The sequence below is a fragment of the Lonchura striata genome, chromosome 4 (assembly GCF_046129695.1).
Source record: "Lonchura striata isolate bLonStr1 chromosome 4, bLonStr1.mat, whole genome shotgun sequence".
Classification (NCBI taxonomy): Eukaryota; Metazoa; Chordata; class Aves; order Passeriformes; family Estrildidae; genus Lonchura; species Lonchura striata.
The window spans coordinates 40,633,507-40,647,858 of NC_134606.1; the positions used below are offsets into that span (position 1 = coordinate 40,633,507).

Consider the following 14,352-nt stretch of genomic DNA (forward strand, 5'->3'; position numbering starts at 1 on the left):
ACACTGGCAGAAAAATTAAGGACCATTTATTTTTAGAATCAATTTGGAAATACTTTTTAAATTTTTCTCTATCTCTTTCTGTTGAGAATCAAAGCATTCAAGGGATTCAGTAACCCAGAGAAGCCTTTCATCCTGATCTTATGGTTGGGAAAAGTCTGAGTCACAGACATCTTAAATAATTTGTCCTTGGCCATAAATGTGGTGGAGACAGAAGAAATTCCTTGTTCTATATTGACACTTGAATACATTTAACCACTAGACCACCCTTCTTCATCACTCCTTAGTGTTTAATTTAGACACAAACATAAGAAGGCAACAAAAAAGTGAAGTTCAGTTTCAGAACAACCATGGATCAGACACACAAAGCTGCCAAACTGCATCCAGCCATCACATGACTGCTGTAGGAAAGGCTGGCAGCTACCTCCCTGTGCAGAGGTCATTTACAATTACATACAATGGAGATGCCCCCTGCATGGGGTGTAAATTATTCTGGAAGAGGAAGGCTCTGTCAAAGCCAGCCATGTTCTGAAGAAACATCTTCATAAACAGACCCAGGAACCACCAACCCAAACATGTGCTAAGTGGATCTCAAGGTCACAAATGCTTTGGGGAGCCCCTGCTGAGTCTGTCTGGCTGCCTATTTCTTTCCATGTGTATTATTAAAATAGTCTATCCCAAATTTTTAATCCAGAAGTTACTAATGACAGCCTTTCCCTTTCCAATTTTAATGCATGTTTTTCCTGGCATTTTCCTTTAAGACAAAAAGGAATAATGAATTTCTCAATAATTAACATCTTGCAGTTCTTTGTAATGAAGAGGCCATGTACTTTCTCAGCAAATTCTCTCTCCACAGATATAAGCAAGACAAGTGATAAGGTTAGGGGGATATTCTTCTGGGCTCTGCCTGTGTACTCATCTTTATCTATTCAAGACAGCAGCAGCAAAATGGCTCAGAACAAGGACACCTTCAGAGGTGAAGGGGGCAGCTCCAGCTCACAGCTGTCATGTCTCATGTACACAGTGTTGTGTCCAAAGAAGTTAAGTTTTCCTATGTCCACACTCTCAGCTGCACACTCGTTCAAATCTTTAAGGTTTTCTGTTCAAGACCTGGAATATATTTATGTTTTAAGCAATGAACTACCAAAATTATTTTCTTGCCTGTGCCCTCTGTGGATACATTCTCAGCAAAGAACATACCTTCAATTTTTGTCTAAAGTAAACAGATTTCATCTACCTTTCTCAGTCTCCTCCTCTAAATTAGAAATATCAGGAATTACAATTGCTGACCCTGTGCTTGCTGCAGGATTACCAAGAATTGAGGCTTTGGTACAAGCAGGAATTTGACCTGCTGTTTTCTCAGCCTTCAGCTGAGGGAAAGAGGATGTTGTCTCTCTCATGAAGGGGTTTTGCAAGGAACCCACACAACCTGTTCTCAGATACTGCTGGTTTGTCATTTGAGTTAAAATTACAAGTAAATGAGTAGGGATTTACTTGGCTTAACTGAATGCTTCTATTAAAAAAAAAAAAATAATTAAAAACATTGCAGCTCAAGTTTCTCTCATTTCTCCCATCACTAACTCATGACTTAGAGGTTGCCCCATAGCAAAACTGTAGAAGTTGAGAGTTAATATTTGCAGCAATTGATATGCACAGGCTACACCAAATGCATTTGCAGATTTGCAGGAGAGAATAAAGAGTCAAAACCAGGTCAGTCCCTTTGTTCTCACTGTAGTTTTCGCTGTTGCAAAAGGCAGTTCGATTTCGTATAATCACAACAGCAAGTAGCTAAAACAGAATACATTAAAAACACATTTGTTCAATAAAAGAGTGCCATTTCACAAAAGGTCATGCTTTCAGTTTTGAGGAGACTGCTAGTCATTTGCTTAAATGCCAATATATCATATAACAAACCTTTGACTCCTCCATTCCCTAGCTGCCTTGGCTACAAAAATGAAGCAAACAGTATTTACCTACCTTTTCAGATGCTGAAATATTTGGCTATAAATTAAAAATACATAGTACTAAATATTTAAAATGAGGCACATGTGAAATAACATACAGTCCCATAAAGTGGATAACATATGGGAAATGTACTGTTAGCAGTCTCCTCGGGAAAACCAATAATCATGGCAATTATGACTTTTAGCAGTTTACCTAATTGTGCACAACATTCCATGGCATGTCGTTGGAAGCCAGTTAATTCATACTGAACTTCAAATACTTAAAGACAACCCAGCATTTCAGAGAGTTTCTCTTCCCCACCTGAAAGACTGCAGTCCCTACAGCCTGTTTCCAGTGACAGAGAGATCACCATAGATACAGACCACTTCTGCATGATCTCGCTCATAGCTCTAAAGAGCTATTCCCCATCACTTTAACCTGCATTCTGTAAAGATTCCAATGCATCTGAAAGGTGACTTCTATGCTAGAAGAAAATTTGCTTTTAGCCCAGGGGTAAATTTATTGCATCATTTAATCTGCAACCTCCCCTTGAATACAGGCAGATACCTTTTTGTCTATTTGTCTCTTGGGCACTTAGTTAATGAAGGGGAAGAATTTTGCTGATTGTATTGGCTGATTTTTTTTGTCTTTTTAAAATGTTGTCTAAGCAAAAAAATGAATTCTCATCAGTCCAGGTAAATGGGGAGAAATATAGTACTGCCTGTGATATTAATTCTTCTCTTTTTCTTGTCTGGCATGATATTCAAAAGAAGCCAGGTTTCTGTATTTCAATATTACTACTAAGAAGCAGCTGTAATTATGATTTTTAAGGAACTATTATTTTTTAAAAATGTATGTGTTTTCCAAAGAAATCACTCAATTCAATTTGATGCATAGGCAGTCTCATTTTTAAAAGATTCACCTTTAATGGATCATTTTTATCTCTGTAACTGGGGCATGTAAAAGTATGCTTCCTTCTCTGTATTACAAAAAACAAGTAGAAGGAAGGGGTTTTGCTCGCTGTCACACCTAGTAACTCCATAAAGGACACCTGAAATTCCTCAAGTGTTCCATCATGAGGAGGTTGTACTTTTGGAGTTTCCACCTGACCAAGCCCTACACCTTGGGTCATCAAGTGGTTCATCATTCTCAGAAGCAATCTATAACAATTTGTCATCTAAGTTCAGTGAATATGTCCAGTTCTGCATGTACTCCACATCCTTTGAACAGGCAAAAGACAGAACAGATCTAAGGATAAGAAGGTGTGAAAACAATACTGAGTGAAGGTGACCATCATGGAAAAAGATGAGATTAGAAAAGCCCAAATCCAAAAGCAGGAGCAGAGGCTGGAGAAAAAGGCTGCAAGGCAGAAGCTGGAGAGGTAGAAGTGAGAACTGAAGAGGTTTTTAACCAATCCTCTCTCACACTTTGCTTCAGAATTTGGCAATGAAGAGACATCTTTTGAGCTTCAACATGCCTCTTCTGTGTAGCTAACAGCTACAAAACCCAACAAGGAAAAAGATCTTTTCTCATTCCCCTCATATTCTGCCTTTAAATGCTGCTTTCTCAAACCTTATTTTTAATTTAATTTTGTTTTCAATGTAAAAAAACATCTCTACTGTAGCAGCATTAAAAGACAATCAGATTTGAGTGCTGGGCAAAGTACAAGAGAAATGCAAATAATCAACAGAGTTGACAACCTAGAAAATCTGGTCCCCTTACAAAATAACTGCTCTGTGGATATAAAATCTTAAAATCTTTGTCCTATCAGTTACACATGGGCCTTTTTTTTTTTTTTTTTTTTTTTTGCTTATGAACATCTTAAACATCAATTATCCATGCAACTTGGGAAAAAATCATAATAGATGCTCTCTTTCTCAAGGCAAATTTTGAGAGAAAAGCACTGCACTAAGTGGCAAAATATTCAAACAAAAGCAGTGATTATATCTCTGATACTGATATGAGCTTTTAAATGGCATATGATACAACCAGATTGGTTCAGTAAGAAAACAGGTTTAGAGTTGGATGGTAGCTGAGATTTTTCTGTTGTTTTTTATGGCTAAGGATAGCCAGATGGATAAGGATTTTATTATAGGTATTGGCAACTTAATGCTGCTGAAAGCCTGACACATGATGCATTCACTCGAATTTGGAACATCAGATTTTCATCAACATTAAATTCAAGCAAACTTTTCTGAAACTGCAGCCTGGATTTGCTACCATGGTTTGCATATTACCTGCTTCAAATGAAAAAAACCCACAAACATTGGTAATTATACCCTCTGAGGTGAAAAGGGTGAGCAAAGAGCATTCTCCCTAAGGGAAGAGCCAGAATTCTTGAAAACTTGTGCATGCAAACACACACGCTGAGCTCTGCTCCCCCGCACACCCTGTCACAGCCAGGTCACAGGGCACGCTGCCCTCTTCACATCAAGCAGCCTGAAAAACAAGGTTTTACTGTCAGTCTTCTGCTGCCTCCCAGACCAGGAAGAAGCACTCCAGTGACCCCCAAACCTTGCACTGTAGACATACCTCTAACACACGTGATTTGTTGAAAATATATGCATGTATTCATCAGTTAAATCCATAATTTCCTAATTCAGGTATGAAAACATGGTTGGCTTGGAATACGAGAACCAAAGCAATAGTGTTGGACATGAAAAGTCTCCAAAGGAACCTCCCATGGGTGACATTTATCTGTGTTCCTTCATTTGTAGCATAGACAAAGGGAGTCATTTACATTCCTGAAAGATCTTGTCTCAGCAGTTTCACTCTGAGAGGGCAAATGGAAAGAGGTAACTAATCTGTTTGTGGCCTTCCAAAAACTTGACAAGCATGGCCAGGAACCTGCCTGGGAAAGCTGGTCGTGTAATATCAGATATGCCAAAATGATCATGAGGGAAAAAATACCATAGACAGAGGAGGGTGAGCAAAGCAAGGATTCTGGCCAGTGAGACAACAGAGTAACTTGATCAGAGCACTTTGCACAGCACGACATGTCACTGTTAACACAAAGGATAAAAAACTTCACCATTAGTATTACTCCATCTACAGTGATTTAACATCTCCCTGGGGTTTCTCCTCTCATCAGAACAAGAATTCTTCCTGAATTTGGCCCCTATCTCCTAGCCAGTGTCACATCAGACCTTCTCCAGTAATGCAGATTTCAACTTCAATAGTGAACGTCAACTATTATTTGAGTCCCTAAAGAATGTCTACCTGAGGTGAGCCAACTGCAGCAGTCAGCTCAGAAAAATGACCAGAAGGCTGCTGTGCTTGAGGTACAGCAGACAAGGTCAACATTTTCCTGACTAATCATGGATTTGGGACAGGAGGCATTAGAAATGAGGTAGTTTTTGGACAATGCTTTCACCAAACCCAGGATCTGCTTGGCTTGTGATATTCCCAGCACTCAGCAACCCAGCTGGAAGCCATAAGCACCATTGGCTTGGGCTTGTGACACCACTGTGGCACCAAGCACATTTGTCACTGTGTAAGGCAGCACAAATACAGCCTGTTATCCTAAGGGAGTTTATGGAACAGCCAAACTGCTGGCTACAGGTTAAGCTTTTCTGCAGGTTAAGCTTTCTTGTTTTGTAGGAATGATCACATTTTTCAGCTGCAAAGAGTTTATTTTAAAAAAAGAGTCAATGTCATCATCATTGGTTACACTTTCATGTCAGAACGCCTAAAAATTAATTTTTGAAACGCATGTAATTCCTTCCAACTCTTCTTTGGTTTTCTAAAGGGCCTGAGATTTCTGGTTGCAAATTTTACTCACCAGTAACTCAACCCTCTTGTGAAATGTGCAGAAATTGCAGAAAACAGTTTGATAAAGGAAAGCACATATTTAACCTCAGCGAGCGGAGCCCCTGGGAATAACACCATTTTGTACCACAGCATGGGCAGTCTTGTGAAAGAGAAATGAATCAGCCACGTACTCTGCCCTGTAGCCTCACGGAGGCTGTGCTGAACCACTGGCTGAGGGGCCAGCTTTTCACCTTATTATACCTTTGGGGAAGAGAAATTATTGTGGTTGAGGCATTTTGCAGTGTGCTAAGAGGTTTCACAATCCCTGGGCAGACAGAGATGGTGAAAGAGCCTAGACTTGTCAAGTTAAAGGAGTAAATCTTTGCTCTGCTCACGTGTCCCTGGCAGCCAGCACTCGCTGACCTGTACTTGGGCTGCCTTTCTGTGTGCTGAGAGCAAGCAAGGGGGATTTATCTGGAGGAAGAGAAAATGCTGTAGGCCAAGTATTAGATCTGAGGCAGAAAGGCCAAGCCTAAACCTAGAGCTCTGCTGCAGCCCTGCAGACACCAGCACAACTCACGGGAGAAAACCGTATCCTACCTGACAGAGGCTGTGGCTGGCTCCTCGGAAGAGCTGGTTTAGAAGAGACCCATCTCTTGATTTCACAGCTTGAGGGTTCACATTCTGCTCATGACCTCAAGTGAGAAACACATAGAGAATTAGTCTTAAAGCTCTATTTTAATCTACTTTATGTTGAGCAGATAGAAGTCAGCTGCTCAGCAAAACAGACTTCTGTAAGGCGCTTTATACCATTTCTGAGGATGGCACAGTGTCAGACCTATGGTAAAAAAATGCTTTTACTTCAGAGTTGTAGTGTTTCAAAGTTCATCTGTGTAGCTGGTCTACAGGTAATTTTAAATTTAATTTCTACTGCACCAGAAAGCATTGGGTGCCAGCAGAAGTGAAAGGCAGAAGGCTGCTCTATTCCTTGTGCTGGTTAAAAGGCACAATTTTTGTAGCTTCCAGTTTGCTTGAGTGAGGGAAGCTAGCTGCAAAGTAAATCACAGAAACTAAATTATACACCTCACATATAACTGAAACAATACAGTGCAAAAGGTATAAACAGTCACAAGTCTTCAACTGTAGAAATGTGACCAAAATAACTTAGAACAAGTCACACTGAAGTAGAAGTTTGAAAAACAAATTAGAGGTTGATATCATTAATATATTTTTTTCTACATCAACAAGATGACCAAATACCAGTAGCAATCCAATGTTCCAAACACAGCACAGCTCAAGTGGTTTCTACTACTTTAGTGTTCCCTACTGACTTCTTTTCTTATAGGATGGTTAGTATAAAATCTCAATCTCATGAGAACAAAAAAAATCTTTGAAAGAGGAAGACAGCATTTTCTTGCTCTCTGTTGGTGGCACACAGCCACATTTCCATGCATAAGACAGCACTTTAAAAAGACATGTAGCTTCTTGTCTTCTACCCAGTCACGATCATTAGGGTCTGATTTAAGATGCCTGAACTCTTGGGTGTACTCAGCTATTAAGGCACTATCTGACCTTGATTTCCAAGCAGTCATTGCTCTATGCCTCTGCATTCTTCTTTGAATTGTTCCACCTCTTTATAGATTTTTCCAGCTGACCCTTCTGATCCTATTTGAAGAAGCTGTGTGGGGGCAGTTCATTGCGTGAAGGATACTAGGCCTGAAGAACAACAGCTGTAGCTCCAGCAGAAGTTAGAAAAACTTCTGTATGGCAGTGTTTTCCTTTTAATTCCTATGGAATTGCCTTCTGAGTGCAAAATATGCTTAGCAGTTCATCTTAATTCTCTGATGACTTTGCCTTTCCCCAGCCAGCAGGACAGCGATTTTGCAGCTGCTGCTACTGCACCTCATTTATCAGCAGCTTCCCTTGCCGGTGCTCAGAGCATTGACAATTGTGCTCATAATTCACACAGAACAGGGACTCCACTCTGGAAGGAAACAAGAGCTACACAATGCCCTTCTGCAGCTCTCACAGCTGTGGGAGATACTTGGATGAAGTGGTTCCTGCTCCTGCTGATGCCCATTGCCAGCCCCACGTCCCTGACGATGATCTGTAATGGCCAGAGAGCAGAGTGAAAACAATGGAAACAGAATGAATATATTCTGCATTTTTCCAGGAGTTACTTCTCTTCTTAGCATGGTATTAAAGCCAGAAATAATGACAGCTACCCTCACAGGGTGCTTCTGTGGTGAGGAAGGGAGAAATTAGGATATATTTCCATAGGTTACCTTAGTATCTTGCAGAATAACAATTGGGTCTGATAATAACATCATGAACAGCAAATAGGGTTTGCAAAGCTGAGCTATTTGATGCCAATCTAGAGCTAGGCAAGCAACCTGAAACCAGCTTTTACACTAACTGCAGCTGGGGAAAAGGAGCAGGATTGGCGCTGGTCCCACAGAACACATGCTTTGGTATCACAGCCAGCTGTACTCCGGTACTTCCCCAGCCCTTCAGGGGCAGTTTTCCTGCTACAGCTACGCTGAAACAATGGGGAGGCGATGCTGGAAAGGGGAGTCGTGCTTCTCCTTCTCATCCTTACACCTGGCTATGGATTCTCAAGGCACCACAGTAGCAGCTCTCATCTGACCCCTACTGCAAGCAGGTGGGTAAGGGCGTATTTCCACCAGCAAACGCAAGGGACCAGCGGCAGACAGGCTTAACTAAGGTGGAACTCACTGCCCCAGATTCCCATTTCATCACTGCTTTAAGCAGACTTCAGTGAAAGGGGCAGACCAGTTGCTGTCTTCCCTGCTCAGCCACTTTCCTTGTGCTGGCAGGAGCACCTGCACTGGGTGACAGCTGAGTGCTCCAACCTCATCCTCATCATGAGCACAAAGATCAAGTACTGTTTATTGGCTGGGTGAGGCTCTGAGCAACCTGATCTAGCTGAAATTATCTCTGCCCATAGCAGGGAGGGGTTGACTGCAAGACCTTTTACAGACCCTTCCAACCAAAACTATTCTGGGATTCTTCTATACTATTCCTATAGCAGACAACCAGCCTTCTCTTTCTCTTGCTGTCAAACCTTGCATTCTTTCCCCTTGACATGGGGGGGGGGGGGGGGGGAAATTGAGGCTCCAATTGCATTTGGTATTTGCTATCCTTCAGAAACTGGTGGTGCCTCTCAGACATTCACTTTTACAAGAGCCATTACTTCATCTCAAGCACCAGGAAGAAATCATTTAATGGCCTTTGTTTTGAGACAGTTTGCATGCTTGTCTAATTATCTAAAAGGCACCTCATCCCCAAGGGGATTCACCATCTCCAGCTACCCAGCAGCTGGCCAAAATCAGCCATCTCCCCAACAGCAACAGCCAGGATTGCCATGGCAATTTATCCCCTTAGAGAATGACAGTCACATCTTGTCTGGTCATGGATGCTTTTTATCTTTGGATTCCCACCACATGGGTTAAAACAAGCAGCACCAAGACTGAATCAGGAACTTGGACAGTGGTACAGAGTCAAATGGCATTTATGACCCATATTTTTGCTTTTTTTGCTTATTTTTATACTGCCTCCAGCCCCTATCCTTTCACATAGTTTAAAGCCATAATACTGGCTACAGTATTTTAGCCCATATGCCTAATTCCAAGAAAAACTGCATTATATCACTGTTGTCTGTATTAAAATGGGCAGATATAAACACACTGCATTGCCACGGCACAGCATCATCACAGATACCTTCATGCCAATGTGTAAAAACTGTCTGTTTCTGTGAAGCAGTAAGCTAACATCTTGTATGATCCACAGGCTTGCATGTAACACCTTCCCACTGCCTCAAACAAGGAATTCACTCAGAGACTTTGATCTTTCACTTCTGCCTTTATTTTTCTGAAAACTAGCACTTCCCTCAGGTGATTACTGACTCCTGCTGTATCTCCTTAAGTGTTGCTCAGCTGCTCATCATGAGTTACTTTTTCCCACATAAGTCATGCATCTAAAGCAAAAATAAAGATGCATAACAGCAAAGAAGCAGGTGTTCAGAAAAGCAAAATACATTTATTTGGCAGCATCCACGTGGCAGATACTTTAGCTAAACTAGCCTTACAGGCAGAATTGTAATTGTACACAGTGTATAATAATGAACACACATTTTCTCTTTTTAAATTTCACAAAAGATATGTCTAAATGCCAAACACGGTGCCTGACTCTTTAAAGCAATTGCCAGGAAGGGAAAAGGGAGGTGTATGCATTCCCCCACTACCCAGATTTGCCAGTAGGACTGTTTGATGATGAAGTCATTATTTGAGGACCCAGAAGATCAGATACTAACCTTTGACACAGTATCCCTGCATACCTTTGGTCAATTGCCCCATCCTTCTGTAATGAACAGTGGTAATTACCAGAATGCTCGGGGAAAAAAAGCTGGAGCTGATTTAATGATGAGCCACAGACACAGGGTGAAAATTCCCAACCTGCCACCAGTCAAGCTTAGTCAAGAATTAGGAATGGTTAATCAGTGTGGTTAACCCAGCATGGTACTGAGATAAAGATGTGTTACAGAGTGAGCAGAAACAGGTTTAGCACATCCAGAGATGATCTCACTACTACTGCAAAACGCTGTGCTACACTGACAAGCTGCACTATGAGGATGCTCAGTGCTATACATCATCAGAGACTACATAAATCTGCATTTAACTTGAGCAAGTCCAGCAGCCTGTAAAGTTCAGAGTCATATTTCAACCTCAGCTACAATGCAAACCAGCTCTGCATCACAGCTCAAAGAAGGGCAGCAGTGTGCACTTTGGCAGCCAACCATCATCAGACTATTGGAATGGTTACATGGCAAAGGGCAGGCTGGGGTGACTTCACCCCAGACCATTAACATCTTTGTTCTTTTTAGCACAGTCCCCAATTGTTAAGAAAAGAATGGCACTTAGCAACACTCAGCAACATACAGAGAGATGAACTGCAGGTGCAGATTGCTGCTTGGATTCAGTGGGACAGCAATTCCCATGGAGCTCTCCTTCAAGAGCTTTGCCTCCTGGGTGGGACCATTCAGCTCTTGGCTCTCCAAATAAACCAAGATCTAAAATCTCAGCACTAATTGCAAACTCCATACCAGCTTTTTTTTAGGGCTGGCAGAGCAGTTGCTGGCCACAAAAATACACATGCCAAAAAAGCTTTATATATTTAGAAGAAAAGAGAGAATACAAATTTGAAGTGAACAAGGCTGGGTGGAGGAAAGCCAGCTCCCCTGTAAAGTTTAGTATGATCCCAGGGATGAACTAGTTAGATTAGGTCCTTTGCAGCAATATAGTCTAAACATCACAAGGCCCAAGACAGGAAGCCTTGTGAAGACAAGAACAGCATTCTCTAATTACTAGCTTGCCTTTATATCAAGAGCATCAGCACTTGCACTTGGGAAGCCACCGGGGTTTATTTAATCCAAATATGTAATAATGCACTGCTACTCCTGCCGCCACTCCCAGCAGCCAGCAAATTACCTGCGAGACTCAGAATTTATTCAGCAACATTACAAATGGGCTTTGCATCTTTTGCTTGTGGTGTTTACCCACTCCTGAGCAACAGGAGAGACTACTGCATTCTTGTGGGAGGAAAATGGCAGACAGCAAACCAGAGGCAGCTGTCTATCTTTGGGGAGCAGCCATGGCTCGGTGTAACGCCAATGGTTTAAATACCAGAGGCCTGACAAACTCACCTGCACCACTGGTGGTTATGTCCCAGCTGCACTGGCACAGCTCAGCTCATGGCTTTGGCAATGGCAACAGGTCAGCATCCAGAGATCCCTGCTCAGCAAGCCTTAGGGTTCAGTGACCCTTTCCACATTCGGGACATCAGACTGTGACAGGAGACTGCCAGAAGTGTAATTGCAGTAACAAAAGGGCAAAGGAAAAAAGTTAAGCTTTCTCTCAGTCCTAATTCCAGTTTTGTTTTTTCCTCCCCATCAGGCAGCCTGATCCAAACATTCCTGACCTACAAGACCTTAATGTGGAACTAGGCTCTCTTCACCCACCCACGTGGTGAATGGGCTGCAATGATTCTGGTAGCCCAGGAACCTCTGTTCCCCAAATCAAAAGTTAAGGAAAAATTTCTAAATTAGAAACAAACCTTTATGGAATTAAAGCACTTGCACTATGACTTGCAGTGTCCTTACATGAGTCAGCCCCTAAAAAAAACAGGAGGAGCTGATGGAATTGTTTGAAAATGTGATTTTTAATTTCACATTGCTTTCAGATCAGTTGTGTTTAAAGGTCAAAAAACTTGCATGTTGTACAGAATGACACAACTAGTTCAACAAAATACATTCTTCTATATTTTTCAAAGCTAAAGTGAACAGTTTTAGATTTGTCTATTTTGAGGCTAACAGGACTGGTGCAGATCTTAAGAAAAAAGAAGTGATGTAATACTGTAGAAAATGAAAAATTAAAACATCTGTGCAACACACAGAAAACTCCCTAGTCTCATTTTGCCTAGGGAAAAAGAGATGAAATAGCAAAAGAGAGCTAAAATGGTAACATTACAGATGCATTTGAAACAATTTTGTTATATGCAGGGTTGGAATTCAATCCAACAGAAGGCAAAACATTTTTGTGAGCCAAAATACCCCAGTCCTTGACACTATGGCACTCTTATCAAAACACACAAAACCACCCTGGGAAGATCTCAGACCTAAGCACCACTGTGTATTTCCACATCCACAACCATTTCTCTCTCCATAGGAGAGGGAGCTTTAGTCCTTGATGAGAAACTCATTCCTCATGGATGTTTGCTCTCTCTCAAACACCATTTTGTTATATCACAGTGAATCTCTCTTGTAGTTCCAAATGGAAAAAAAATCCAGTTTATGAGATTATATTTGAGTATTTGACTGTCACTCCTAAGCCCTTCAGCCATGTGTTGACCTTAGGATTTTGAGACAAAGTGCTAGTCTACTTAAACTGTTTTAGCTTTGGGATTGTGCCAGACAGACAACTGACTGCAACTATTATAAGAATAATTTTCCAGCATGTGGATTACTAGCATGTGTCCACTTAAGCTAATTTTATATGGGATCAGAAGCCTTAGAGGTCACAGTCTTGTGGTTTGTCACCTGGCTTTGTGTCCTTTATATCCAAAATCCTGTTTTGTATGTTTAGTCCTGATTGATCTCTTCAAAGCTGTTAAGTACAGAAAACCAAAGGATATGGTGCACAGATGATCAGCAGAAAGCTTTGCTCTATAACTTTTGCAAATAGAGAGAAAAGCAGGGAGAAAGACTGGCAGAATTTTGGCACAAAACCCAGTTACTTTGGAATATAGTTCATGTTTACTTCTGTAGCCTTGAAACCATTTTTACATATGAGGAAAACTCCTTCATCAGATCTGTGATCCTCCTTGCCACTTACATAAGCAGGAAAACAGTTCAGTTGCTTGCTCACTATAAACATTCATATTATTTCTAGTCACGTCTTCTGAACAACTCACAAAATCTGACTTCAGAGTCTGAGGATTTTTCAAATCTAGGTATTATTTTCTCCTTTGCAGCTCTCAGTTCTAAAAGCTCTTTGGCCACCCTCTCATCCACACCATGTAAGCATTCATTAATGTAGGTCTCCATCCTTTCCCAGTGCTTGGCTATTTTATGTCTGCCAGCCTCTGCATCTCCCTCTTCGTAATCTGCCACCATCCTGAACATTTGGATTCTGAGAGACTGGCTAAGTGCCCTTTAAAAAGAAATTCAACCAGCTGGTATGAGCAACAGCTTAACTACAACTTTTTTAAAGTAGTGAAATCAGAGTAAAGGAGTTTTATGGAGTCTTACAAGGCCTAGATGGAAGAACAGGTTGGTGAACTGCACAAATCACTAAGACAGTCCAATGGTTCAGAAGTATCAAAGGGATCAGGAACTGGAGGAGTCTCACTCCTTTTCTGTCCTAGCTCTGCTGTCCCAATTCTTCCCTTGCCCCTTTGAGCCAAATTAAACATGTTAACCCAGCAGCACTTTTTTTTTTTTTTTTTTTTTTTTTTTTGCAAACACACTTTATCTGCCTATAAGGGACTCAATGCACAGTCGAGCAAGGTACAGAATAAGCAGATTGCAGCTGCAGCTGGTACGACAGGAAGAAAAACCAGACAGGTAATTGGGTTTCCTCCTCACTATCAAGTCCTTGATGTCAAAGTTCCTGGGCTTTTTGTCTTACTTCCAATTCTTGTTAGCCTGACCAATAAGCAAACATTTCAGTCTATAAGTAAGAAATTCTTACATGCTACAAATCAGACTCAAAGAAGCACAAATACTGTTGATCATCTCACCCCCTTTCTGTTTTTATTTCTAAATAAGGATTTTCCAATAAACTTCAGAATACTAAAAGGAAAAGTCAGGTCATGGAAGATCTGAGAGAAATGAAAGACCTCTTTATTTGAAACTAAATCAGATCAAATGCACTAACCATTCCCTAATCCAGTAGATATTAGGGGTTACTCACTCCTGCTCAGTTGAGCAATTCTAAAAATTGAATTTATTATCTAATAGCAACATTTGAGGTAGCTCAAATGCTTATGGAAAGAACTAAGTACCAGCCACACAGGTGTGTTGAACCTCTGCACCACCCATTCCAACAGTCACTGTCTTCATTTTCCACTATTTTTTGCCCATAT

At 41.1% G+C, this 14,352-nt stretch overlaps 1 long non-coding RNA gene across 1 annotated transcript in view; it reads right to left on the reverse strand.

The window, feature by feature from the left end:
* Positions 1 to 6,747, reverse strand: part of LOC110473754 (uncharacterized) — a 39,596-nt gene extending 32,849 nt beyond the window's left edge. Inside the window, exon 1 of the long non-coding RNA XR_002465930.3 lies at positions 6,292 to 6,747. This is a non-coding gene — a long non-coding RNA (uncharacterized LOC110473754). The remainder of the gene's footprint in view (positions 1 to 6,291) is intronic.
* Positions 6,748 to 14,352: the final 7,605 nt, after the last annotated feature.